General features: G+C 37.7%; 2 long non-coding RNA genes across 2 annotated transcripts; one reads left to right on the plus strand and one right to left on the minus strand.

The window, feature by feature from the left end:
• Positions 1-1,328: 1,328 nt before the first annotated feature.
• Positions 1,329-4,010, plus strand: LOC145552570 (uncharacterized). Its single transcript, XR_014088658.1, has 2 exons — positions 1,329-2,334; positions 3,385-4,010. It is a non-coding gene; the product is annotated as an uncharacterized LOC145552570 (long non-coding RNA).
• Positions 4,011-4,308: 298 nt separating this feature from the next.
• LOC145552569 (uncharacterized) lies at positions 4,309-4,863 on the minus strand. Its single transcript, XR_014088657.1, has 2 exons — positions 4,776-4,863; positions 4,309-4,499 (listed from the first exon to the last, which is right to left on the minus strand). It is a non-coding gene; the product is annotated as an uncharacterized LOC145552569 (long non-coding RNA).
• Positions 4,864-5,225: the final 362 nt, after the last annotated feature.

The following is a 5,225-nucleotide window of genomic DNA, read 5'->3' on the forward strand; positions in this document are numbered from 1 at the left end:
GAGTGGACAGGCAGAGCAGAGTGGCTTTGTTGGAAAGGAGCTCAGCCTTGGATGGAGGGAAGACGGTCAGGACAGGAGGGGGAAGACTGGAGTCTGGAAGGAAATGAAGATAATTATATAAATACACAATTAAATCAACAACAAAGCACTACTTGGTCAAAATAAATAATACAACTAACTTTAATCATAGTCATAATAATCAACTGACAAACGCATTATTTGAGAAGAAAAAAAATCATGTAGGTGAAAAAGTCAGTAATTCTAAAAAGGTTTCTGAAGTGGATTAACATGACAATGAATAATAAAGAAGAACAAAACACATCATATAAAAACTTGCATTATTTATGACTGTTCTGAAGTTTATTCATTTCAGTTATTCATTTCACAATTTATTATTTTTATTCTCATTATTAATTTGTTGATCGTTTTGCAGGCAGCTTTCTCTTTCTAAATATTGTCTTATTGTTTTCATTTTGAAAGTAATGAAATGTAATAAGACATTTTAAAAAGTTAATCTGATTAACTTTTTACTTCCATTTATTTACTAGAAAGATTAAATAAAACACAGATCCTGCTGAAATTTCATTGCAAACAACAAACTTAAAAGCAGATTGTATATGAATCATTTGTTGTCAGTAACTACATTTGGCTCAAAAGTGAGTACAAATGTCTTTGGCACAGCAGGAAGATGAGATCCTGTACAAAACCAAAATATTTAACAGATTTTGATTTTGATAATTAACTTTTGAAACCACTTAGCCTGTGGCATAACTTGATATTTTTGTGAGAGGAAAACACAAATGTGATAAGAACTTGAAAATGGCTTTTTTAAAACTTTTTATTTTTGTGTACAAATGTACACACACACAAAAAAAAAGAAATATAAACGTGAAAAAAGTCTTATTTAAAAGTAATTAAATCAAATCCTTACCTGTGACAATCAGCTTGGTTCCCGGTCCGAATACCACACTCTAAGAAATAATCCTGTAAATTTACAGTAACATATTGGCAGCTATAGAAGCCAGAAGTTTACTGTAAATGCACAGTAGCTGTACCGTAATTAATCCTGACAGCAGATTACCGTCAATGCAAGTACGGTACGGATACCGTGAAATAACGGTAAACTTCTGGCGTCTAGCTGCCATGTAGTTTACCGTTTTTTAAAAGAACGGTAAAATACTGGCGTCTGTAGCTGCCAGTAGATTACCGTTTTTCTGAAAGAACGATAAAAAAAATGTTGGTACCTACAGACGCCAGTTTTTTTTTTTTTTTTTCACCGTTCTTTCAGAAAAACGGTAAAAAAAATTAAAAATAATTTTAAAAAAAGCTGGCGTCTGTAGATACCAGTATTTTACTGGAAATGTACCTTTTCAATCCTGTAATTACCTTTTAAAGTGTTAAATACTGTAATGCCGCCAACACACCGCAGATGAAGTACCGCCAACAGGATTATTATTAGAAATAAGAGCGAGCTGCTATTCCTTAGCCTGCAGCTGCGCCTCTAACAAATTGTTACACTCAACTGAATAGCTTCACTGCTAACACACACTGAACTCTCCGCTCTTCCCGTGTTCTGTCAGATCCCGCTCCCCTGATCCCTTCGCCCACATGACAGGTCCATCACATGTGAGTGGAAGTCAGCAGAGTCAGATAGGGGAACCCCATAACGCTCTACACATAACAGTGATCACAATGTTCATCAAATGTTCATTCAACATTTGTTTGAAAAATCTTTACTTTTAACATTTTCCAATTTCCCTTATTCATTTAGTATGTCCTTATTTTCTTATTTATCACATTCTATTTCCCCGCAAAAATTAAGGAAAAAAATAAATGCAAATGAGGAGAGGCACGTCATCAGGCTACAACTTCCCCAATTGGTTGGTTAGCGTCACCTGACTTTGCTTCAAGAAAGATGGCGACCTACTAACGGGTTATCAATAAGCTGAAGCTCATTAACTTTATTAGAAAATAGTGTTATTACTCCTGACTTTAGTTTTCGAGTGGCCGCTCAGACAAAACGTGTTTCAGTTGGCGGCTCTCATGGACTCAGAGCTTCACCGTCGGGAGTTTTTATAGTTTGAACGAAGCGGCCGCTGAAGTTGGCTTACGATTGAAGGTTCGGGACACCTTCGTAGCTACCAGCTGTGATCCAACTATAAGGAGCAACTTTACTGTACATCGTACGTGAACTGCAATATCCAGAGGCAGCTCTACGGAGCATCGAGCTGAAAGAATGAGTGGCAAGCCTTGGAGATTTGCATCGGAGGCCATCTTTCAGACATGCACCGCTGCTGGCCGTCCAGGATCCTCCTGTTGCCCAGACGTTGCACGGTAAGCTACTAACGCTGATGTTTGTTTTCCAACTACAGTCATATTTAATCAATAGGGCTCAATTACGATCGCGGGAGGTTTTGAGTTCATCTCAGCAGTAGGTGACAAACTGAACGCCTCCAGGATGTCGAGACCAGCACGTCCTCTGATCCAATACATCTTATTAAGGATAAAATCAACAAAACGTGTTCAAATTAATGGCCCAACAGGTTGATTAAATGACATTAAAAAGGTAGGAGAGGTTTAGAGTCGATCGCCTTGTTTTTTTTACCTTTGTAAACAGACAACCTGAATACAGTGACCTTTAGTGAGGGTACAAAACGGAGAATGGATAAAAGCTGAACTCGTGCTACAATCTTTGCCTCTTTTGGTTACATCCCTGAGGTGTGCCAAGTGTGGCCCACATGCATATAAAGTAAATATGACTATTAATTTAAGTAGTTCTTTGTGGATGTATAACTTGCCCACCTTAGTTTGCCTGTTTTTGGTCAACATGTGCCTCAACATTTGGTTACTGTTCCTTAGAGGTGGACAGAGGACCCACATTTTATACTCCAGGAATAACAGTAGCACTTCAACATGTTTTTACTCAAAGTAAAAAGTAGCCGGATAAGAAATTACACAAGAGTACAGGAGCATTTGGTAAAAAGTGTGTACAAGTACTGAATAACCGATCAAGTTATCAATTATTTCATATCTAAAAAAAATTACACAATTAGAGGGCCCAAAATATTAAGTTCAGTGGAAATTTTGGTATTTTACAAACAAAATGAAAAATGTGTTTACATAATAGTGATGCTTCATAACAAAATGACTTGAGTAAAAGTAAAAAGTTCAGCATAGTAAGAGTATTCCTAAAAGTTCATTTGAGTTTCAAAAAGTTACTCAACTATATTTCAGTAAATGTAATTAGTCACTCCTAAACTCTGCCCTTCTGAGGGAACAGGAGAAGGAACTGTTAAGGAAATAAATTAATCTTGATATTAAACATTGTTTCAATTAACAAACGAATCATAAAACCCAGAACATATTCTGTTATGTTTATTCAAGGGTGAAGGAACAGAATGACTGTGGAGGTTCTGGCTGAAAGGGACCAGGGCTGATACGGCGAACAGTGAGGAGAACCGTCTGCACTGTGAGCAGCACCAGAACTCCTGATGGATCTCCTACAGGAAGCAGCAGAGAGACGGCCGACCTCCACAGAGAAGAGTTCACCCAAACATCAGAGGAAAAATGAATGCTGGTGCTCAAACAGAGCAGCCTCTTTTCTTAAACCCAACACACACAGGGTGTTGTGGCCCTGATTAAAAACCTGCTAACTTCAATTTAACTGAAACACAGAACATCCAGAAATGTGATGAACTTCAGCTATAAAGTGAAAATGACAGTGAGATGAAAACATTTGTCTATATCACTCTGTTATACAGGACATTAACATTTTACATTTTAAAGTGTTTGTTCCAGAGCACCTGATACAAACGTTAGCATTAGCTCATCCATCAGACATTTACTGAGGCCAGGTGTGACAGAAGGAAACACCTGGAACATGCAGGGCAGACGACCTGAGGACTGACTGGTTAAACTATTTCACTGACACTTCAGATTGCAGATTTCCAATTGAAGGCGTCCATAAATGAACACAATCGTTATTCAATAAACCAAGCTGTGTAAAATAACTGTTATATTTGCTTTTAAGAACTCAATATGTCATGTTTGTTCATTTCTACGTTGTCATACATACAAGGTACTCCACTCACTGTTTAGCTTCATGTTGAAGAATCTTCAGTGCAATGAAACCAAAAAATAAAAAAAGGTAGAAAACTTTCAATCTGTATTCTATTTTTGTAGCTTTGTTCTATTAAGATTGTTTCGTTTATTTTAAGCCACAAACAAACAATCCATTTTATTGTCTCTGGGACGTGAAAACATGAGATTTGATTAAATTAGAACTTCACAGATTAGAAGGAACACAGATTTCATAATAATCAAACATTTTGTTTATTCAAAACGGTAAAGTACAGACGGTTCTTGCATATCAATGCTATAAGATTGGCCGGGTGTTCCTGCTCCAGAAAGGTGAAGGTCTCTGGTCATCCTGAAGCTGTGAGCCCACTGGTAGTCTGAAGGGAAACACTGAGACCAGAGGCCTGCAGGACGGTCTGCATCTGAAAACATACATGATGGAAACATTAATGTATACAACCAAATCTCATTATTTCTCAAGGTAATTTGCACTCAGGGGTTCTGATTGGGTCCTGAAACTGGTTAACGGACCTGGTGGAGCATAGAAACAAAATGAACGAACTCCAACAAAACGTACAAAAGACGAGATGCTAACCAGTTTTTTTCCATACATGCTAGGCTACATGACGGTGCAGCATTATCCTTATGGCTACCAGTATAGTTTTTCCGTAAAGCAATATGTTTCTAATCATACTTACTTATAAAGTATATGAACGTTAGTCTTCTGTCTTGATAAAAACTGTTCACTACAAATCCCTGGTTACACCGAAGGCTGCCAGTCGTTATGCTTGACAGCTGCTATCCTTTGTTCCTCGTTGAAGGTTACGCAATAAAATTACAAATTCGGTTTTCAACCTTATCCGTTTCTGCAGCCGACCGTGCAGCGTCCTGTGAGCATTTTTACCGCAAAACAAACTGAATAAAAGAAATATTAAGCTACCACATGTCTGTTTTTTTTTATGTTTTTAACCAGCTTTAAAGGAGCGCATAGGTCGTTTTTACTAAGGCTAGAACTGTATAATTTAACAGCTTCTCTCTTCCGGTCCTCGATATTCGCGGTCTTCGAAGGACCCGGATGCAGACCCTGAATTCGGGCACAGCTTTTAACACACGTTTAGGAAACGTGACTTATTACGTGAGAACATAGG

The sequence above is a fragment of the Poecilia reticulata genome, chromosome 8 (assembly GCF_904066995.2).
Source record: "Poecilia reticulata chromosome 8, P_reticulata-male-v2, whole genome shotgun sequence".
NCBI lineage: Eukaryota > Metazoa > Chordata > Actinopteri > Cyprinodontiformes > Poeciliidae > Poecilia > Poecilia reticulata.